This window comes from Oryx dammah, unplaced genomic scaffold (assembly GCF_014754425.2).
Source record: "Oryx dammah isolate SB20612 unplaced genomic scaffold, SCBI_Odam_1.1 HiC_scaffold_12, whole genome shotgun sequence".
Classification (NCBI taxonomy): domain Eukaryota; kingdom Metazoa; phylum Chordata; class Mammalia; order Artiodactyla; family Bovidae; genus Oryx; species Oryx dammah.
In genome coordinates, this window is record NW_024070196.1 from 34,358,403 (window position 1) to 34,383,067 (window position 24,665).

At 40.2% G+C, this 24,665-nt stretch overlaps 1 protein-coding gene and 1 non-coding gene across 2 annotated transcripts in view; both read right to left on the minus strand.

Annotated features, from left to right (window-relative positions):
• SPATA5 (spermatogenesis associated 5) overlaps window positions 1-24,665 on the minus strand; it is a 346,722-nt gene that overhangs the window by 272,443 nt on the left and 49,614 nt on the right. The gene's annotated exons all lie outside the window — the stretch shown is intronic.
• On the minus strand, window positions 18,462-18,590 carry LOC120871645. Its single transcript, XR_005723073.1, has one exon. It is a non-coding gene; the product is annotated as a small nucleolar RNA SNORA11 (small nucleolar RNA).

The window sequence follows — 24,665 nt, forward strand, 5'->3', positions numbered from 1 at the left end:
TTGATTATTTAAGAAAACTTACTAACCTCTGCCATTCTTACTATGGCATAGCACAATAGGGAAAAGATAAAAGAATATGGACAAAATACATGAAACATACAGGAACAGCAGAAAAAGACTGGGACTTCTGCTGATTGGGCCCCTAGCCCCGGGACCAAAGAAGCACATGTACACAAGTTTCTCAAGTGAATTTTAAATCAGCCACATGTAATATATGACCAAATGCCCCAAAACTAAAAGAAATCATATAAAAGGCCCAGAAAAAGTTTCAAATAGCAAAGATTTTTTCTTTTAAGTTTTGTTCAGATTATTCTTCTTTAGGTGTCTGTGATATGAGTGAATAATAACCAAACAGAAGGGTTCTTTTGTTATGTATGTATCTATCACTAGGACCTTCCTAACTCAGTGTCTGTGCATTATGGATGCTCAATGTTTGGTATGGGAATAAATAAATGAGCAGATGCACATTTCATTTGTGCTATATTTAAAAAAAAAAAGTGGCAGAAGAGTAGAAATGACAAGGAAATAGACTGCACGAGGTGAGATGGGAAAAATAGGAGAGATTTAGGGAGTTAGGAATTAACCAACACATGTGGTCAGATGTAGTCAAAAATGTTGCCAACATGTAAAAGTGTTGGGCCATACATATGCTTTGTGAAACATTTCCTAGCCCACATCTGTCCAAATAGTTGGGTCATAAATTCAGGCCATTTCTTCTGATCTCTTTTGATGGTTGCCTGATAATAAAAATGTTTGCATACATGTACAGAAAAATCTTCTGCCAAGACTGGCTAAAGGGATGCTCCAGTTCAGTTCAGTTCAGTCGCTCAGTTGTATCTGACCCTCTGCGACCCTGTGAACTGCAGCACACCAGGCCTCCCTGTCCATCACAAACTCCCAGAGTTTACCCAAATTCATGTTAATTCAGTCAGTGATACCCTTGAACCATCTCATCCTCTGTCATTCCCTTCTCCTCCTGCCCTCAATCTTTCCTATCATCAGGGTCTTTTCAAATGAGTCAACTCTTCACGACAGGTGGCCAAAGTCCTGGAGTTTCAGCCTCAGCATAAGTCCTTCCAGTGAATATTCAGGATTGATTTCCTTTAGGATGGACTCCTTGGATCTCCTTGCAGTCCAAGGGACTCTCAAGAGTCTTCTCCAACACCTCAGTTCAAAAGCATCAATTCTTTGGTGCTCAGCTTTCTTTATAGTCCAACTCTCACATCCATACATGACCACTGGAAAAACCATAACCTTGACTAGACGGACCTTTGCTGGCAAAGTAATGTCTTTATTAGTAATGTCTCAACTATCTAGGTTGGTCATAACTTTCCTTCCAAGGAGTAAGTGTCTTTTAATTGCATGGCTGCAATCACCATCTGCAGTGATTTTGGAGCCCCCCAAAATAAAGTCTGACACTGTTTCCACTGTTTCCCCATCTATATGCCATGAAGTGATGGGACCGGATGCCATGATCTTAGTTTTCTGAATGTGGAGCTTTAAGCCAACTTTTTCACTCTCCTCTTTCACTTACCTCAAGAGACTCTTTAGTTCTTCTTCACTTTCTGCCATAAGGATGGTGTCATCTGCTTATCTGAGGTTATTGATATTTCTCCTGGCAATCTTAATTCCAGCTTACGCTTCATCCAGTCCAGCATTTCTCACGATATACTCTGTATATAAGTTAAATAAGCAGGGTGACAATATACAGTCTTGAAGTACTCTTTTCCCAATTTGGAACCAGTCTGTTGTTCCACGTCCAGTTCTAACTGTTGCTTCCTGACCTGCATACAGGTTTCTCAAGAGGCAGGTCAGGTAGTCTGGGATTCCCATCTCTTTCAAAATTTTCCACAGTTTGTTCTGATCCACACAAAGGCTTTGACATAGTCAATAAAGCAGAAATAGATGTTTTTCTGGAACTCTCTTGCTTTTTCAATGATCCAGAGAATGTTGGCAATTTGATCTCTGTTTCCTCTGCCTTTTCTAAAACCAATTTGAACATCTGGAAGTTCATGGTTCACATATTGCTGAAGCCTGGCTTGAAGAAAATTGAGCATTACTTTACTAGCGTGAGAGATGAGTGCAATTGTGCGGTAGTTTGAGCATTTTTTGGCATTGCCTTTTTTAGGACTGGAATGAAAACTGACCTTTTCCAGTCCTGTGGCCAGTGCTGAGTTTTCCAAATTTACTGGCATATTGAGTGAAGCACTTTCATAGCATCATCTTTTAGAATTTGAAATAGTTGAACTGGAATTCCATCACCTCCACTAGCTTTGTTTGTAGTGATGCTTCCTAAGGCCCATTTGACTTCACATTCCAGGATGTCTGGCTCTAGGTGAGTGATCACACCATCATGATTACCTAGGACCTGAAGATCTTTTTGGAATAGTTTTTCTGCATATTCTTGCCACCTCTTCTTAATATCTTCTGATTCTGTTAGGTCCATACCATTTCTGTCCTTTATTGAGCCCATCTTTGCATGAAATATTCCCTTGGTATCTCTAATTTTCTTGATGAGATTGCTAGTCTTTCCCATTCTATTGTTTTCCTCTATTTCTTTGCACTGATCACTGAGGAAGGCTCCCAGTTTTGTTAAATAGAAGGCAAAGGGAAGAGGCCCTTCTCTGTCAGAAAGCTGAGCAAACTCTTGTCAGCAAATTTCCCAAGCCGTCCCGACTTGGTCCTGAAACACAAACCAGAAAGGAAGTTCCTACATGGCAGAGAATAACCAATGCTGGCCAGAGAGCCAAGATGTTAGGGAAACAGGATTGCTGCCGATATTTTCTTTTGAGGACAACAGATGTAAGGAGAAAGCCCCTATAAAGAATGAAAGAGATACTAGGGAACAATCCTTACAGTACAGTCTTAATAGGCAATATTTAGAAAAAGAATAAAAGATTTTACCTTTATACTCAAAGCTGGTCCCTGGCTGCTAAATGTGCTACATGTAATAGCCAGGGATATGAATATTAGAGGGACAGGATCAAGTTGAGAATCAAGCTGAAAGATACCACAAGAAAATCCTGGAGAAAGAAGCTGCCTAGAGAAATTAAAACATTTATCCTAGGTATATACTGAGTTCACAGAGACAGATCAAACAAGTATCAGAGAACTGACCAAGTGTAAGCGGAAGACTGTTGAGCAATAATTAATCATCCTACAGTAAAAGCTGTCTAATGGTGCCATCTTTTGTAACTGCTGGTAAGGATGGGGGGGGTCTCCTGTATTGCAGTTGTCAACAAGAAAGTCAGACTCCTATAGATATCCTAGCTGAGGCTTTAATATAAAATATTCATTTATTTACTCATTTATTCACTCATTCATACAGATACATTCATCTTGGGGCAAAAGGCTGTTAGGTTTTGAGTGCTTAGCCAGGCTCTAGGAATACCGGTACAGTTTACAGAGTGAGATACAAAAAATGAACAAGATTGACGTGGCCCATGACTGTGGAGCTTACAGGTTAAAAGGAGAAGCAGACATTATAAAAAAGTGAAAGCCACTCAGTCGTATCTGACTCTTTGGGACTGCAGTCCCCCAGGCTCCTTTGTCCATGGAATTCTCCAGGCAAGAATATTGGAGTCAGTAGCCATTCCCTTCCCCAGGGCATCTTCCCAAACCTGAGATTGAACCTGGTCTCCTGTATTGCAGGCAGATTCTCTACCATCTGAGCCACCAGGGTGGAGCTTACAGGCTTAAAGGAGTCGATTAAACAAACAAGTATTTAATTAATAAGTAGTTATACTGACTCATTTGAAAAGACCTTGATGCTGGGAAAGATTGAAGGTGGGAGAAGGGGATGACAGAGGATGAGATGATTGGCTGGCATCACTGACTCAATGGACATGAGTTTGAGTAAACTCTGCATGTTGGTGATGGACAGGGAGGCCTGGCATGCTGCAGTCTATGGGGTCACAAAGAGTCGGACACGACTGAGCAACTGAAATATTTAATTTAAAAACTATACAAAAAATTGTATGGGATGCCACAAAGAGCATATAATAGGACTGGAGGGTCCAGGAGTGTCAAGTACAGCTTTCTAGAAGAGGTGACCTTTAAACAAGCAGGCAAGATGAGTAGGAATCAAGCAACTAAAGAGAATGAATGACACTGAACCATCTGTAGGCCCTAATACTGGCTTTTAGTCATCTTGAAGAAGGGAAAGAAACATTTGAGCATAATGCCAGTCATACTGACATACTTGACTGGTTATCATATCAGACTCAATTTAGTAAAACAGATCCATTTTAGCCCCTATTTATGACTTGACCAGTTACTGTCATACTTTCTGGTTTCTTTTCCATGCTGTCTCTGGGAAAATCTGAGTTTGTGCACATTAGAGACAACATTAGAGATAGTGAACTATTGGGAAGAGGATTGTTGTATACTAGTAAGAAAAGTCACTGAGAATAAATTCCTTATGTAGACAGAGTTTAGGCTGATGGGATGTCTACATAAAGAATTTATTCTCAGGCAAAGGACGGTACAAGAAACTAATGAAATACAAACAAAGTATGGAATTTAGTAAATAGTATTCAAGACAGGCTTACTCAGAACATCAGGGTGTTCAATCCCTGCCCATTTTAAAGAAAGCCCAGTCTACTAGGAGATATTCTCTGGGCTTTTTAATATGTTGCCTCTAAGAGTGTTTTTTATGCCTGAAGCCTTGTGGTATGCTGTACCAGTTTGACTAGGCTAAGTTTACCCTGACAATATGATTTATGGACACTCCTTTTTGTTCTGGGAAGGGCTAGAATCCAAGTAGTGAAAGTCAGACATGCAGGTGCTGTATATCTACATGATTGACCTGCAATAAAACACTGGATTCTAAGGTTCATGTGAGCCTCCCTGGTCAATAACACTCCATGCATATTGTCACACACTGTTTCTGGGAGAATTAAGTGTATTCCCAATGGACTCCATTGGGAAAGTACACCTAGAAGCCTGTGTCTGGTTGATCTTGGAATTCATCTCAAGTGACTTTTCCCCTGAGTATTTTGATCTGTATCTCTTCACTGTAATAAAGCATCACAACAATTATAATGGAGATTCCCAGGTGGCACTACTAGTAAAGAACATATTTTCCATTACAGGAGACGTAAAGAGATGGGTTCTATCCCTGGGTTGGAAAGATCCCCTGGAGGAGGACATGGCAACCCACTTCAGTATTCTTGCTTGGAGAATCCCATGGACAGAGGAACCCAGTGGGCTACAGTCCACAGGGCAGCAAAGGATTGGACATGACTGAAGCAACTTAGCAAGACACGGCATGAATATAGTAGCTTCTGAGTTCAGTGAGTCCTAGTGAATCATCAAGCCTAGGGTAGTCTTGAGGAGCCTCACAAAGACAGACAGATGAAAAAATTACAGGCCTGAACATTAGGGAAACCTTATCTCAGGCAATTAAATGCATCTTTAAATTTACCTCACGTTTATACTGGAGTTCTCAGACATCTGCTAATTTTCAGTTACATTTCTCAATTTTATACCTTTTTCACCTTTGGCATCACATTCCATCCACCTCAAACCTTTGATCTTTCTATTGAATCAAAACCAGAAGAATGTTCACTCTTACTACACTTAAAAAAAGAAAAGAAAAACACTTACACAAAAAACTGCAAAGCATTTTTCTAAAGAGGACATGAGATTCTGAAATAGTGATTATATGCCCCACCCTGATTAGATATAAACTATTAAACATAGGACTTTTGAAAACTGCCAAATTAGGGCTCTTTGCTTCCAGCCAAAGAGAAAGAGATAAGATTCAGCTTTCTGTCTGAAAAAGAAAAAAATTTAAAAAGCTGACAAACTCTTAAGACATTGGCCACCAGGCAATGAAGCAATATGATTCTTGAGAGAAGGGAAACAATGAGGTGAACCTTATGATTGTGCCCAACTAACTGCCTGGAGAAAGCCCACAGATTGCAGGAGCACAGAGGAAACCCAGGCAGAGTCCACAGTTTCCCTGAGATGAAATGATGAAACTAGGAGGAAGCCAAAGAAGTAGGTATAGGGTATTAGAGATAAAAGAGGTAGATAAAGAGAAAATGTCTGAAATCTAAAGAAGGTCTCCATAAATGAATTCAGTTATTAATACATGCTGGGAGAAAAAACAGTGAAGCCAGGGAAAAAAACAAAAACGCGAACAGAAGGAAATCTACTTACTCCCAAGAGCCAGAGTGGACCCTCATAATTTACAGAGCATCAAGTAGGATATTGATAATGATCTTAGCTCACTAATAGGGAAAAATTAACCCCAGACAAAACATTGCCTGGTTTCAGTTCTGTTCAGTAAAGTCACTCAGTCATGTCCGACTCTTTGCGACCCCATGAATCGCAGCACGCCAGGCCTTCCTGTCCATCATCAACTCCCGGAGTTCGCTCAAACTCACGTCCATCAAGTCAGTGATGCCATCCAGCATCTCATCCTCTGTCATCCCCTCTCCTCCTGCCCCCAATCCCTCCCAGCATCAGAGTCTTTTCCAATGAGTCAACTCTTCGCATGAGGTGGCCAAAGTACTGGAGTTTCAGCTTTAGCATCATTCCTTCCAAAGTTCAAAAGCAGAGACATTACTTTGCCAACAAAGGTCCATCTACTCAAGGCTATGGTTTTTCCAGTAGTCATGTATGGATGTGAGAGTTGGACTGTGAAGAAAGCTGAGCGCCGAAAAATTGATGCTTTTGAACTGTGGTGTTGGAGAAGACTCTTGAGAGTCCCTTGGACTGCAAGGAGATCCAACCAGTCCATTCTGAAGGAGATCAACCCTGGGATTTCTTTGGAAGGAATGATGCTAAGGCTGAAACTCCAGTACTTTGGCCACCTCATGCGAAGAGTTGACTCATTGGAAAAGACTCTGATGCTGGGAGGGATTGGGGGCAGGAGGAGAAGGAGACGACAGAGGATGAGATGGCTGGATGGCATCACCAACTCAATGGACGTGAGTACCTAAGATAATTTAAAGGCAAACCCCAAAAGGATGAAACTACTTCCAAATAACCATCACATCCCAGAATAAACCTCAAGAATGTTCATGAGTAAAGAAATACTCAGCTTCCAACAAAAGTCAAAATTTCTGGAAACTAACCAAAATGTATCATGCATGCAAGGAAGCAGGGAGATATAATCTATAATAAGGAGAAAAATCAACAAATTGAAGCTGATCCAGAAATAACACAGATAGAATTAGTAGACAAGGACATTATAACATTATTTTAAGTCTATTGCATATGTTCAAATGAAGAAAACACTGAAAACACTAAGTAGAGAAGAAAAAATATAAAAAAGGATAAAAATCAAATTTCTAGAGGAGAAAACTAGTGTTCATAGTTTTAAAAATGAACTGGATGGAATTAATAGCTGATTAGACATTTCAATAGGGAAAAAGGTTAGTGAACTGACAGGCACAGAAACGGAGACTCTCTAAAAGCAGAGGGTATAAGAAAACAGAATATAAAAACTGAACACAGCATCACTGAGTTTTGGGAGAATCTCAAGCAGATAAATGTACATGTGTATTTTTATTACCCTGTGAAGGAGGAAAGAAATAGACTAAATCCTTAAAGAAATAATGGCCAAATTTTTTTTAAATTTGGTTAAAACTACAGATACCACATACTGATAATCAAATTGCTTAAAATTAGAGCCTCTTTAGCTTAAAATCTTAAAAAGCAACCAGAGGAAAAGAGACTATGCATAGAAAAAGAAAACAGAAACAGAAGATTTGTTTTCAAAGATAACATGAAAAAGAGAGTAGAGCATACCACTAAAGAACTAGGGGTATGTGGGGTAGGGGAAGGTATCAATGTCAATCTAACTATTTTCTCCAATAAAAATATCCTTTTAAAATAAAAACAACTCTCTCTCTTCCTCTCCTGCGTGCATGCTCTCTTTCTCTCTCTCTCTTCCTCTCCCACGTGCGTGCGCTCTCTCTCTCTCTTTCTCTCTCCTGCGTGCGTGCGCGCTCTCTCTCTCTTCCTCTCCCGCGTGCGTGCGCTCTCCCTCTCTTCCTCTCCCGCGTGCGTGTGCTCTTTCTCTCTCTCTCCCCCTCTCCCAAGAGCTGTAACACTGATTTGCCTAAGAGCTATAACACGGTTTGTCCAAGACCCAAGAGCTGTGATGCGCCAAGGGCTTTAAATGTCCATTGCTCCAAATCTTTGTTGTGATGAGACAAAGAACTGAGGAACATGCACTCGCGTGACATCTATGGTGCCGTGACTCGGATGTAACCTGGCTGAAACAACCTCTGCATGGAAGAGGCCAAGCACAGCCAGAGCCCAACTCAGCGAAGCTCCCACGGTAGAGGCAGAACGTAAAGAAAATCCAGTGCAGGGGAAGACCCATCGTGCCGGAAACCGGGACAGCAAAAAACAAACTCAGCAGAAAGCTCACGCGGCCCAGTCTCAGATCCCAGAAGACCTCTGGTTAAGAAACCTTGGACCACTGGACAAAACCCCAAGAGGGATTGTCAGAAGATCCTCTGACCAATCCTGAGGAAATCTGGAACACTGATGGAAGCAGCTTTGTCTTGGATGGAAAAAGAAGAGCCGGGTATGCAGTAGTCTCCAATTTTGAGACCATAGAGGCTAAGCCTCTGCCACCAGCAGTCAAGGTACCAGGACATGACTCTTGGATTCACTACGCACGAGTCAAGCCATGGAAGAAGACAGAAGAGGACACTCAATACACCTGTCAACAAGCTACAACATACAGTGCCAGTTCAACAAAGATATAAAACTACAGCCGATGACGAAAAATATCACACCCTTAGATGGACACCACTATAAGGACTCTGAGGCTTGAGACTAGCAAGAGGGGGAGGCAAAATACCCCTCGCCACCCAAGTTCAGCAGGAAGTAGCCAGAAAGACCTCGACACCCCTATTCCCAAAGAATTGGGCCTCCCATCTCTTGAGGGGGGAATGTTAGGTAGGTAGAATAGGGAAAAGGAGTCCAAAATGGCGATGGCTAAAAAAACAAGGAAGGTCAAAGGAAGGTCCAAGGACCAGAGTGAAGACTTCAGGTAGAAGAAACAGCACTCCTGGCTAAGCCCAATTTGCATAGCGCAGGCCCAGGTGGAGGAAAACATATAAAAGGAGGAGCCAAAGCGCTCTTTCTCTCTCTCTCTCTTCCTCTCCCACGTGCATGCACTCTCTCTGTCTCTCTCTCTCTTCCTCTCCCGCATGCGTGCACTCTCTCTGTCTCTCTCTTCCTCTCCCGCGTGTGTGCACTCTCTCTGTCTCTCTCTTCCTCTCCCGCGTGCGTGCACTCTCTCTGTCTCTCTCTCTTCCTCTCCCGCGTGCGTGCGCTCTTTCTCTCTCTCTCCCTCTCTCCCCCTCTCCCAAGAGCTGTAACACTGATTTGCCTAAGAGCTATAACACGGTTTGTCCAAGACCCGAGAGCTGTGACGCACCAAGGGCTTTAATGTCTGTTGCTCCAAATCTTTGTTGTGATGAGACAAAGAACCAAGGAACATACACTCGCGTGACAGAAGGAATGATGCTAAAGCTGAAATTCCAGTACTTTGGCCACCTCATAGGAAGAGTTGACTCATTGGAAAAGACTCTGATGCTGGGAGGGATTGGGGGCAGGAGGAAAAGGGGACGACAGAGGAAGAGATGGCTGGATGGCATCACCGACTCGATGGACGTGAGTTTGACTGCACTCCGGGAGTTGGTGATGGACAGGGAGGCCTGGTGTGCTGCAGTTCATGGGGTTGCAAAGAGTTGGACACGACTGAGCGATTGAACTGAACTGAACTGATACTGTATTGGTGTCTTTCTTTCTGGCTTACCTTATAATAGGCTCTGGTTTCATCCACCTCATTAGAACTGATTCAAATGTATCTTTTTAATGGCTGAGTAATAACTCCATTGTGTATATGTACTACAGCTTTCTTATCCATTCGTCTGCTGGTGGACATCTAGGTTGCTTCCATGTCCTGGCTATTATAAACAGTGCTGTGAAGAACATTGGGGTATGCTTGTCTCTTTCAATTCTGGTTTCTTCAGTATGTATGCCCAGCAGTGGGATTGCTGGGTCATAAGGCAGTTCTATTTCCAGTTTTTGAAGGAATCTCCACACTGTTTTCCATAGTGGCTGTACTAGTTTACATTCCCACCAACAGTGTAAAAGGGTTCGCTTTTCTCCACACCCTCTCCAGCATTTATTGCTTGTAGACTTTTGGACTGCAGCCATTCTGACTGGCATGTAATGGTACTGTTACGCCCAAAGTCCGAGTTCCCAAAACTGAGAGAATAAGATGTCCACAGCAATGCAAAAGCATAAAGGGGTTTTATTGCTAGCTTGAACTAGGGCTCCTGTCTCATCCAGCCCAGTGGAGTCTTGACAAGAGCCCCGAGCTCTGAATCACAGCTGCTTTTATACAGGCGGTTCATAGTACACCTGGCGGGTTATGATTGGCTGAGCCATACACACTCACGCGATTTTCAAATCCCGCATCCCTATCTGGATTGGCTCAGGTTTGGCGCTAGCGGGGACTTTCCCAGGGTGTGGTTTCCCAGAATCATGACTCAGGTTTTACAAGAATCTGAATCTTAGGCCTAGTATAGCTTGTTGAGCCTGTCATAGCTCAGGTCTGGTCCGTTAACAGTACTTCATTGTGATTCTGATTTGCATTTCTCTGATAATGAGTGATGTTGAGCATCTTTTCATGTGTCTGTTAGCCATCTGTATGTCTTCTTTGGAGAAATGTCTGTTTAGTTCTTTGGCCCATTTTTTGATTAGGTCATTAATTTTTCTGGAATTGAGGAGCTGCAGGAGTTGCTTGTACATTTTTTTAGATTAATTCTTTGTCAGTTGCATCATTTGCTATTATTTTCTCCCATTCTGAAGGCTGTGTTTTCACCTTGCTTATAGTTTCCTTTGTTGTGCAGAAGCTTTTAATTTTAATTAGCTCCCATTTATTTTTGCTTTTATTTCCAATATTCTGGGAGGTGGGTCATAGAGGATCCTGCTGGGATTTATTAATAGTATGGAAAATACCATAAAATATTTGAAATCAATAAAACCATGCAGTTTAGAAAACATAAAAAAAAATAATAATAAAATAAAAACAAAATAATGACTTTTGGGGGACTGAAAAAAACGAATTTGAGAATGCAAAAACTGAAAGAATTCTTGACCAGCACACCTACATTACAGGAAATATTAAAGTAAGCTCTACAGGAAGAAGGAAAATGCTACCAGATGGAAACCTGAATCTACACAAAAGACTAGAGAGAGGTGAAGTGGTAACTACATTGTGTAAACATAGAGATTTTTTTATTACTATTTTTTCAATCTCTTCAAAAGGATATTCTGTTTAGAGCAAAACTGAGGACAATGTAATATGGGTTTACATCATGAAAAGTAAAACGAAGTGAAAGTCGCTTAGTCATGTCCGAATCTTTGTGACCCCATGGACTATAGAGTCAATGGAATTCTCTAGGCCAAAATACTGGAGTGGGTACCCTTTCCCTCCTCCAGGGGATCTTCCCAACCAAGGGATCAAACACACGTCTCCCCGATTGCAGGCAGATTCTTTACCAGCTGAGGACAAGGAAATGCTATGGACCTAACAGACGAAGAAGAGATTAAGAAGAGGTAGCAAGAATACACACAAGAACTATACCAAAAAGATCTTCATGACCCAGATAATCATGATGGTGTGATCACTCACCTAGAGCCAAACATCCTGGAATGTGAAGTCAAGAGGCCCTTAGGAAGCATCACTATGAACAAAGCTAGTGAAAGTGATAGAATTCCAGATGAGTTATTTCAAATCCTAAATGATGATGCTGTGAAAGTGCTGCACTCAATATGCCAGCAAATTCGGAAAACTCAGCAGTGACCACAAGACTGGACAAGGTCAATTTTCATTCCAATCCCAAAAAAAGGCAATGCCAAAGAATGCTCAAACCACTGCACAATTGCACTCATCTCACACACTAGCAAAGTAATGCTCAAAACTCTCTAAGCCAGGCTTCAACAGTATGTGAACCATGAACTTCCAGATGTTCAAGCTGGTTTTAGAAAAGACAAACCAGAAATCAAACTGCCAACATCTGTTGGATCATTGAAAACGAGAGTTTCAGAAAAACATCTATTTCTGCTTTATTGACTATGCCAAAGCCTTTGACTGTGCGGATCACAACAAACTATGGAAAATCCTGAAAGAGATGGGAATACCAGACTACCTGATCTGGTTCTAGAGAAAACTGTATGCAGCTCAAGAAGCAACAGTTAGAACTGGACATGGAACAACAGACTGGTTCCAAATCGGGAAAGGAGTATATGTCAAGGCTGTATATTGTCACCCTGCTTATTTAACTTATATGCAGAGTATATTATGAGAAATGCTGGACTGGGTGAAGCACAAGCTGGAACCAAGATTGCCAGGAGATATATCAATAACCTCAGATATGTAGATGATACCACACTTATGGCAGAAAGTAAAGAACTAAAGAGCCTCTTGACAAAAGTGAAAGAGGAGGGTGAAAAAGTTGGCTCAAAACTCAACATTCAGAAAACTAAGATCATGGCATCTGGTCCTATCGCTTCATGGCAAATAGATGGGGAAACAGTGAGAGACTTTATTTTTCTGGGCTCCAAAATCACTGCAGATGGTGACTGCCGCAATGAAATTAAATGATGCTTGCTTCTTGGAAAAAAAGCTATGACCAACCTAGACAGCATATTAAAAAGCAGAGACATCACTTTGCCAACAAAAGTCCATCTAGTCAAAGCTATGGTTTTTCCAGTAGTCATATATGGTTGTGAGAGATGGTCTATAAAGAAAGCTGAGCACCGAAGAAGAGATGCTTTTGAACTGTTGTTTTGGGTCTTGAGAGTCCCTTGAAGAGAAGGAGATCCAACCAGTCCATCCTAAAGGAAATTAGTCCTGAATATTCACTGGAAGGACTGATGCTGAAGCTGAAACTCTAATACTCTGGCCACCTGATGCGAACAGCTGACTCATTTGAAAAGACCCTGATGCTGGGAAAGAGTGAAGGTGGGAAGGGAAGGGGCCGACAGAGGATGAGATGGTTGGATGGCATCACCGACTCAATGGACATGAGTTTGAGTAAACTCCAGGAGTCGGTCATGGACAGAGGAAGGCCTGGCATGCTGCAGTCCATGAGGTTGCAAAGAGTAAGACTTGGCTAAGTGACTGAACTGAACTCAAAGTAAAATATATGACAACAGCACAAAGGCCAGGAGGGGAGCAATACAAGTAGACTGTTTTAAGATTCTTGCACTATACATGTCATACATTTTCACTTAAAATTAGATCATATTAAGTTAAAGATGTTTTAAGGGAAATAAAAAATATTTTAAACTAATGGAAATGAAAGTACAACATATCAAATATGAGGGATGCAGCTAAAACAATGCCTAATGATCATTTACAGCATTGAACACTGACCTAGAAGAGACAGAAGTAAGTTCATTAACCAGAGCTCCCAACTTAAACTAAAGGAAGAAGAGCAAATTAAGCCTAATGCAGATAGAAAAGAAACTAATAAAGATGAGTACATAAATAAATGAAATCAAAATCAGAAAAATAAAACAAAAAGCTGGTGATTGGGAAAAAAAATTCAATAAAATTGCCAGACCTCCAGGCCGACTGATTGTAAAAAAAAGAGAAGACATAAATTACCAGTATCAGAAATGAAAGACAAAATATCACTAATGATCCCACCGACAGTTAAGAGATAATAAGGAAGACTATAAACAACTATATGTCCATGAGTCAGAAAATCAAGGCAAAATCAACCAATTTTTTTAAAAGATACAAACTATCAAAACTTACTCAAGATAAAAAACAGATAACCTGAATAATCTTAGGTTTACTAAAAAATTAAATATAACTTAATCCTTGCAAATAAAGAAAATAGTAGGACCAAATGGTTTCAATAGAGACCATTTGAGGGAGAAACAATACTAATTCTACATACTTTCTTCCAACAAATAAATGAGTAGAGAACATTTTCAACTCACTATAATGCCAGCATTATCCTAATACCAAAACCAGACAAAAACATTATAAGAAAATTATACACCAATATCTCCCATGAAGATATATGCAAAAATTCTCAACAAAATGTTAGCAAATAGAATCCAGTAATATATAAAAAGGATACTATATCACAACAGAGTGGAGTTCATCCAGGAATATAAGAACAATTCAATGTGAAAAAAACTCAATGTAATTTATTGTATTGACAGACTAAGAAAAACCATATGAGCATTTCAATAGAAACAGAAAAAGCACTCAAGAGAATTCAACATCCATTCACGACTTAAAAAAAAAAAACCTCTCAGCAAACTAGGAATACAAAGGAACTTAGTAAAGGACATCTTTAAAAGAAAAGAAAAAAAACAAAACAAGGCCAACATCATACTTAATAGTGAGGGAGGAAACAAAGAGTCACTCTCTAATGGGTACAGAGCTTCTGTGCAGGAAGAAGAGTTCTAAAGACGAATGGTGGTGATGGGTGCACAGCAATGGGAATATACTTAATGTCACAAAATTATACACTTTAGACTGGTGAAAATGGTAAAATTCATGTTATGCACATTTTACCACAGTTTAAAAAAAACACAACAAATCTTTTTCCACATATGGTTATAACTCCAAGCTATAGTTGGAGTTTCTATAGTCCTATGGGTTACATGTCAGCCCACTCCAGTACTCTTGCCTGGAAAATCCCATGGATGGAGGAGCTTGGTAGGCTGCAGTCCATGGGGTCGCTAAGAGTCGGACACGACTGAGCGACTTCACTTTCACTTTTCACTTTCATGCATTGGAGAAGGAAATGGCAACCCACTTCAGTGTTCTTGCCTGGAGAATCCCAGGGACGGTGGAGCCTGGTGGGCTGCCATCTATGGGGTCAGACAGAGTCAGACACGACTGAAGCGACTTAGCAGCAGTAGTATGGTTACATGTAAAGGAGCAGAGTTAACCACACTCAGGGGGAAGAAAAAATTAACCAAAGACCCGAATGTGCATGCTAAAAGTATAAACTCTCAAAATAGAATATATGCTAAATCTTCCTCACCTTCAATTTGGCAATACTTTCTCAAATGTGGTATCGAAACTACACACAACAAAAGAAAAAAGAGAGAGACTGGATTCTCTCAAAATTAAAGACTTTTATGCTGCAAGAACATTATCAAGAAAAGAGGTATCTCACTGAATGGGAGAAAATATTTGGAAATCAATATATCCGTGTGAGTGCTCATTCGTGTCTGACTCTCTGAGACACTATGAATTGTAGCCCACCAAGCTCCTTTGTCCATGGAGTTTTTCAGTCAAGACAGAAATGGGTTGCCATTTCTGGATCGTCTGGACCAGGGATCAAACTTGTATCACCTGCATTGGCAGGTGGATTCTTTACCACTCTGCCACCTGATAGCAGACATCTAATAAAGGGCTTGTATCTAGTATGTATACAACTCAATTGTATATATTAATAAAATCAAAATCAATAAAATCAATTGCATATATTAATAAAATCAATAATAAAAATATTTTTAAAAGGGCAAAAAACCTGAACAGACATTTCACTAAAGAAAACACATACAAATGGTCAATATGCAAACGAAAAGCTTTGCAACATCATTAGCCACAAAGAAAATATAAATCAAAAACCACAATAAGATACCATTTCACACCCACTAGGATAGCTAAACTCAAAAAGATACAAATGTAGGAACATACAATGCTGTGGAAGACGTAAAATGGTGCAGCCACTTCAGAAAACTGCTTGGCAGCTCTTCAAAAGGTTAAACAAGTGGTTACCAAGGATCTAGCAATAACACTACTTGATATATACCCCAAAGAACTGAAACCAAGATCCAGCAATCCCACTGCTGGGCATACACCCCAAGGAAACCAGAACTGAAAGAGACAAATGTACCCCAATGTTCACTGCAGCATTATTTAGAATAGCTTTGGCAACAAAGGTCCATCTAGTCAAGGCTATGGTTTTTCCAGTGGTCATGTATGGATGAGAGAGTTGGACTGTGAAGAAAGCTCAGCGCCAAAGAATTGATGCTTTTGAACTGTGGTGTTGGAGAAGACTCTTGAGAGTCCCTTGGACTGCAAGGAGATCACTCCTGGATGTTCTTTGGAAGGACTGATGCTAAAGCTGAAACTCCAATACTTTGGCCACCTGATGCGAAGAGTTGACTCATTGGAAAAGACTCTGATGCTGGGAGGGATTGGGGGCAGGAGGAGAAGGGGACAACAGAGGATGAGATGGCTGGATGGCATCACTGACTCGATGGACATCAGTTTGGGTGAACTCTGGGAGGTGGTGATGGACAGGAAGGCCTGGCGTGCTGCGATTCATGGGGTCGCAAAGAGTCAGACACAACTGAGCGACTGAACAGAAGTGAGGACAGGGAAGCAACCTAGACGTCCATCAGTAGATCAATGGATAAGGAAGTTGTGATATACATAAACAATGGAATATTACTCAGCTATGAAAAGGAACACATTTGAGTCTGTTTTAATGAGGTGATGAACCTGGAGCCTATTATACAGAGTGAAGTAAGTCAGACAGAGAAATATAAATACTGTATATTAACACATACATATGGAATTTATAAAGATGGTACCAATGATCTTACAAGCAGGGCAGCAAAAATGACACAGATGTTACAGAACAGACTTTTGGACTCCGCAAGAGGAGAGGGTGGGGTGATTTGAGAGAATAGCATTGAAACAAATATGTACACTACAATATGTAAAACAGATGACCAGTGAATTCAATGCATGAAGCAAGGCATCCAAAGCCAGTGCTCTGGGACAACCCAGAGAGATAGGGTGGGGAGGGAAGTAGGTGGGGGACTCAGGATGGGGAGGACACATATATATGTGTGGCCATACATGTTGATGTATGGCAAAAACCATCATGATATTATAAAGTAATTATCCACCAATTAAGTTAAAAAAAAAAAAGGAAACAGGTATTCACATAAAAATTTGTACATGAATGTTTGAATGTTCTTAGCAGCTTTATTCATGAAAGCCAAAATATAGATACAATCCAAATGTCTATCAACTAAGGAATGGATAAATTAAATGTGTTATATCCATGCAACAGAATGTCATTTGGCAGTAAGATGGAATGAAGTAGTGATACATGACACAACACAGATGAACCTTGAAAATTTTGTTAAATGAAAGAAGTCAGCCACAAAGAACCACATATTTTATGATATAATTTACATGAAATGTCTAGGAACAGCAAATCTAGAGACATAAAATTGGTTAAGTGCTTGCCTAAGGCTGAGGGAATGGACAGGTTGGGAGATGATGGAAAAAATGTACAGGGTTTCCTTCTGGGATGATGAAAATGTTCTAAAATTAATGTAATTATGGCTGTACAACTATTTGCATATACTAGACCCTTTTTTTAAATTGCATACTTTTTTTGAGGTGAATTTGTTTCTATTTGCCAAAATAAATAACTACAGTGGCCTGCAAACTTTTCGGATCTAAAACATACATTTTACATCACAATTCAACACACACACACACATATATAATATGTGTATATATATTAAAGTGAAATGAAAGTTCTGTCAAAAATGTCTACAGTGAGTATAATTTGGGTGGGGGGGACTTTTTTTTTTTTTTTTTTTAAAAGCAGTTTTAGGTTTACAACTAAATTGACAAGGTACAGAAATTTCCCATATATCCCCCTCCCTCACAGGCATAACCATTATCAAAAATGGTACTTTTTTTTTTTTTTTTAAACCAAGGATGAACTGCATTGGTACTTCATAATCACCAAGGTCCTCAGTTCACTCAGAGTTGACTTTTATGAGAATAGCGTTGCATCTTCTATGTATTTAGACAAAAGTATAATGACATATGGGCTTCCCAGGTTGTGCTAGTGGTAAAGGACCCAGCTGCCAAGGCAGGAGGCTGAAGAGACATAGGTTTGATCTCTGGGTCAGGAAGATCCCCTGGAGAAGGGCATGGCAACCCACTCCAGTATTTCACCTGAAGAATCCCATGGACAGAGGAGCCTGGTGAGCTATAGTCCATGGGGTCGCAAAGAGTTGGACAACTGAAGCAATTTAGCACATACACATAATGACATGTATCCATCATTATAAAGTCATTCAAAGTATCTCACTGCTCATAAAAACTTCTGTACCCTGTATATTCATCTCTCCACAAACTCCTGACAACCACTGATCTTTTTATTGTCTCCACAGTTTCGCCTTTTCTAGAATGGCATATAGTTGGAATCTCTTTTTCTTTTTTTATTTCTCCTTGAAAAGAGAGGTTCAAAGCCTTTATAAGACTAATCATGGCCCACCCACGTGTGGACTGGTCAAACTCTAGGTAGCAAGCTTCCCCACTAAATACTGCACTTTTTCTTCCAATATTGAGCCCTGTCTCACTGGTCCTGCCCAGAAGCCACATGGAGGTGCAGGGGGACATGTGTTGGGTACTTGTTCACGGAAAGGCCACATATTTTGTGTCTCCTGTCACAATGAACCCAGATTCCTGTTGGGTGTGTTGTAAACAGTAAGCCATTTCTTCAGGCCCCCTGCTCTGAGCACACCACACTAACTGTACCCTTTAAATAAGCAAATGATTAACACATGAAGTATATCTCAATAAAGCTATTAACAAATATATTTACATGTATTTTTATACAAAAAGGAAAAATAAATATTTCTGAAAAATAAGAAACACTATGAGCCAAAACGCTTAACAAAATATTCAGTTATTCAACAAAATTTAGTTGGTACTATTTGCCAAACAGAGGGGATATAAAGATGAATAAGACAAAAGAACCACAAGGCATATGTGTGTAAGATTTGCATGTGTGTATTAGGAATCAAATTACAAGATCTTTAGTAACAGAGGTCAGAAATTTTTCAGGCAAAGGACAATGTGCAAAAGTACAAAATGGTTGAATAGAACAATGTAAGATGAAAGTGAAGAAGGCACGAGTTAGGTTACGAATAAGCTAAAGAGCTTAGACTTCATTTTAGAGATTATCAATAGGTAGTTATGCTAATGTCTTTTAGGACAGTTGGGACCGATGAACTAAAAGGGCAAGATCAGATGAGTGTGTAATTGCTCCATATCTGTATAAGGCGAAGTGAAAAAGTGGTACCACAAAAGAACCACATTAACCCTACCAATGATTTCCTTTACAGTAAATGAAAAACTGTTTTTAGCAAACACTCAAGTATTTGGTCTTCCCTGGGGGCTCAGCTGGTAAAGAATTCGCATGCAATAAGGGAGACCTGGGTTAATTCCTGGATTGGGAAGATCCCTGGTTCAGTTCCTGGGACGGGAAGATTCGCTGGAGAAGGGATAGACTACCCACTCCAGTATTCTTGGGCTTCCCTGGTGGCTCAGCTGGTAAAGAATCAGTCCACAGTGCAGGAGACCTGGGGTTGATCTCTGGGTTGGGAAGATCCCCTGGAGAAGAGAAAGGCTACTCACTCCAATATTCTGGCCTGGAGAATTTCAGGGACTAAATATATATATCATGGAGAAGGCAATGGCAACCCACTCCAGTACACTTGCCTGGAAAATCCCATGGATGGAGGGGCCTGGTAGGCTGCAGTCCACGGGGTTGCTAAGAGTCAGGCACGACTGAGCGACTTCACTTTTACTTTTCACTTTCATGCACTGGAGAAGGAAATGGCAACCCATTCCAGTGTTCTTGCCTGGAGAATCCCAGGGACAGAGGAGCCTAATGGGCTGCCGTCTATGGGGTTGCACAGAGTCAGACACAACTGAAGTGACTTAGCAGCAGCATATATATATTACATATATATAGTCCATGGGGTTGCAAAGTCTGACACAACTGAGTGACTTGCACTTCACTTCACCTGGAGAAGGCATGGCAACCCACTCTAGTATTATTGCCTGGAGAACTGCTATAGACAGAGGAGCCTCGTGGGCTACAGTCCATGGGGTTGCAAAGAGTTGGCCACAACTGACTAAGACTAAGCATAACACATCAAGTATTTATAGGCATTCCTCAGAGATAACGTAGGTTTGTTTGGTTCAAGACCACTTCAATAAAGTGAATATAGCAATAGTGATTTACACAGATTTTTTTGTTTCCCAGTGTGTATGAAAGTTATGTGTACACTATATTGTAGTCCACTGAGAGTGTAATAGTATTATGCCTAAAAAAATGTACATACCTTAACTAAAAAATACTTTATTGCTAAAAAACGTTAATCATCATCTGAGCACTCTGTGAGTCATAATCTTTTGCTATTTGATGACTGCTGACTGACCAGGGTGGTGGTTGCTGAAGGCTGGGGTTGCAACGGCAATTTCTGAAGACAACAGTGAAGTGTGTCACATCAATCAACTCTTCCTTTCACAAACAAATTCTCTGTAGTATGCAATGTTTGTTTACATTTTTAACTACAGTAGAATTTCAAAACTGGAGTCAGTCTTCTCAAACTCTGCCACTGCTTTATCAACTAAGTTTAGGTAATGTTCTAAATTCTTTCTTGTCATTTCAACAATCTTCATAGCATCTTCACTGGGGGTAAATTCCATCTTAAGGAACCTTTTTTTTTTGCTCATCCATAAGAAGCAATTCCTCATTCATTCAAGTTTTATCATGAGATTGCAGCAATTCAGTCACATCTTAAGGCTTCACTTCGAATTCCAGTTCTCTTGCTATTTCTGCCATATCTGCAGTTACTTCCTCCAGTGAAGTCTTGAATAGCTCAAAGTCATCCACAAGTGTTGGAATCAACTTCTTCCAAACTCCTGTGGTATTTTGATGATGAGAATGGTGGTATTTTGACCTTTTTCTGTGAATCATGAATGTTTTTAATGGCATACCCACATCTAGAATGGTGAATCCTTTTTATACAGTTTTCAATTAACTTTGCCCAGATTCATCAAAGGGATCATTATCTATAACAGCTATACCCTTACAAAATGAATTTCTTAAATAGTAACAGTTGAAAGTCAAAATAACACCTGAATCATGGGTTGCAGAATGGATGTTGTTAGCAGGCATGAAAACAATTTAGATCTTGTTGTTTATCTCCATCACACCTCTTAGATGAACAGGTGCATTGTCAATGAACAGTAACATTTTGAAAGAAATCTTTTTTTTTTTCCCCTGAGTTTTAGTTCTCAATAGTGGGCTTAAAATATTCAGAAATCCATGTTGTAAACAAATGTATTGTAATCTGGGCTTTGTTGTTCACTTAGAGAGCACAGGCAGAGTAGATACAGCATCACTGTTATGAATCCTAGGATTTCTAGAATGGCAAATCAGCACTGCTTTATTGACTATGCCAAAGCCTTTGACTGTGTGGATCACAATAAACTGGAAAATTCTTCAACAGATAGGAATACCAGACCACCTGACCTGCCTCTTGAGAAACCTATATGCAGGTCAGGGAGCAACAGTTAGAACTGGACATGGAACAACAGACTGGTTCCAAATAGGAAAAGGAGTCCATCAAGGCTGTATATTGTCACCCTGCTTATTTAACTTCTATGCAGAGTACATCATGAGAAACGCTGGGCTGGAAGAAGCACAAGCTGAAATCAAGATTGCCGGAAGAAGTATCAATAACCTCAGAAATGCAGATGACACCACCCTTATGGCAGAAAGTGAAGAGGAACTAAAAAGCCTCTTGATGAAAGTGAAAGAGAAGAGTGAAAAAGTTGGCTTAAAGCTCAACATTCAGAAAACGAAGATCATGGCATCTGGTCCCATCACTTCATGGGAAATAGATGGGAAAACAGTGGAAACAGTGTCAGACTTTATTTTGGGGGGCTCCAAAATCACTGCAGATGGTGACTGCAGCCATGAAATTAAAAGACGCTTACTCCTTGGAAGGAAAGTTATGACCAACCTAGAGAGCATATTCAAAAGCAGAGACATTGCTTTGCCAACAAAGGCCCATCTAGTCAAGGCTATGGTTTTTCTAGTAGTCATGTATGGATGTGAGAGTTGGACTGTGAAGAAAGCTGAGCGCTAAAGAATTGATGCTTTTGAACTGAGGTGTTGGAGAAGACTCTTGAGAGTCCCATGGACTGCAAGGAGATCCAACCAGTCCATTCTAAAGGAGATCAGCCCTGGGTGTTCTTTGGAAGGAATGATGCTAAAGCTGAAACTCCAGTACTTTGGCCACCTCATGTGAAGAGTTGACTCATTGGAAAAGACTCTGATGCTGGGAGGGATTGGGGGCAGGAGGAGAAGGGGATGACAGAGGATGAGATGGCTGGATGGCATCACCAACTCCATGGATGTGGGTTTGGGTGAACTCCGGGAGTTGGTGATGGACAGGGAGGCCTGGCGTGCTGCGGTTCATGGAGTCGCAAAGAGTCGGACACGACTGAGCAACTGAACTGAACTCAGCACTGGCTTCACCTTAAAGTCACTAGCTGCATTAGCCACTAACAAGAGAGTCAGCCTGTCCTTTAAAACTTTAAAGCCAGGCACTGACCGACATTTCCTCTCCAGCTATTAGAGTCTTAGATGACATATTCTTCCAATATAAGGCTGTTTTGTCTACAAAGAAAAACCTGTTTCATTGTTTATGTAGCCACCTTCATTAAATTTTCTTAGCGAGATCTTCTGGATAACTTGTTGCATCATCTACATCAGCATTTGCTGTTTCATCTTATACTTTTGTTATTGAGACGGTTTCTTCCCATAAACATCACGAATCAACAACTGCTAGCTTCAAACTTTTCTTCTGCAGCATCGTCACCTATCCCACCCTTAACAGAACTGAAGAGAGTTAGGGCCTTGCTCTGGATTAAGCTTTGGCTTAAGGGAATACTGTAGCTGATTTGTCTATCCAGACCATGCTAACTTTCTGTATCATTCAGGTGTTCCCTGGAGTAGCACTTAAACCCCCCTCAAGAACCTTTCCTTTGCATTCACAACTTGGCTAACTGTCTAGCACAAGAGCTTTAGCTTTAAAAACAAAATTATTTTTAATTGGAGGATAATTGCTTTACAATGTTGTGTTGGCTTCTGCCATGCATGTATACAAATCAGCCACAGGTATACACGTCCCCTACCTCTTGAACCTCCTTCCCACCCCATAGGTTGTCAGAGAGCACTGGGTTGAGCTCCCTGCATCATACAGCAAATGGGCCCTAGCTTTTTTAGTGGCTTATCTCGGGTTTTGACATGTCTTCCTCACTAAGCTTAATCATTTCTAGCTTTTGACTAAAAATGAAAGATCTGACTCTTCCTTTCACTTGAACACTCAGAGGCCACTGTAGGTTATTAATTGGCATAAATTTAATACTGTTGTGTCTCAGAAAATAAAGAAGCCAAAGGAGGGGAAGCAAGATAGGGGAATGGCTAGTCCATTAAAGTAGTCAGAACACACACAACAATTATCAGCTAAGCTCATCATCTTATATGGGGGCATTTTGTGGACCCTAAAATAATTATTTGATACAATAGTAGCATCAAATGTCATTGATCAAAGCTCACCCTAAAAATATAATAATGATGAAAAAGTCTGAAATGCAGCAGTAAGTACCAAAATGTAATAGAGACATAAAGTAAGACAAAATGCTATTAGAAAAATGGCTCCCGTAGACTTGCTGGTCAGAGTTGCCACAAACCTTCAACTAGAAAAAACATAGTATCCGTGAATCGCAATAAAGTGAAACACAACAAAATGAGCTGTGCTTATTATATTGAGTACTAATCAACTATATATACAAGTGTGGCATATCCTTCTAGGACAACCTCAATATTATTTATAAGGAGACACCTATCAGGAACCACAAATTAAGAGTTCTCTACAAACTGAACAGAAAAATGTTCAATTTCATCAATATTAACTGGGATCAGAACTGAGAATGGAAATTAGTGAACCTTCCACTCATTTCTTCCCCTATAGAACCCTGAGAAAAGTACAATAGAAAAAGAAGAATGGAATGAAAGAGCTGAACTTCTACAATAGCTAATAATGTTAAAGCTACAATTGTGATTTTGGCACAGAGTATCTCCTAGTTAAAAGTAATCGACTCTCTTAAATGTGTTTTCCCATTCAATTGTTCTTACTTAAAACTATAAAAATGCACAAGAGAAGTTGGCAGGGAAGACTAGGATCTTGGAAGTGACAGAAGACCCTCTTCTGTCTAGACAAGAAGGAAAATCAAAAGAAACCAAATTCCAAAGCCCAGCCAAGAACCAATATGGAGTTAATACAGTATCCACAGGTTGTACTATCTATTCCAAAAGAAAGCAATGTGCTATTTATTTAATAAAGCATCATAGGAACCCTCAATCTTGTGTGTTTGTAAGAAATAAAAGTTACAGAATACAGTACTGTTTTAAAAAGCAGACAATCAAATTCCTTCTAATTATCCTGAGGATAAAAGAATGAAATGTAAATATGGTCAGTTAAACTATTCAATTCAATCTCTGCAACAGAAGAATAATGCTCATTAGCTCATCCTAGGAAATCAATTCACTTGTCACATTCCGATGTTCTAGTCTCATCTTGAAAAAAGCATCAAATGAAAAATACAGCAGCAACATTTGAATATGTAATTAGTAAACAACCTTTTGATTATTCATATAATAAAGAAGTCGGCTAGTTTTTAAAACACAGGTAACTGTGAAAGTTGCTCAGTTGTGTCCGACTCTGTGACCCCATGG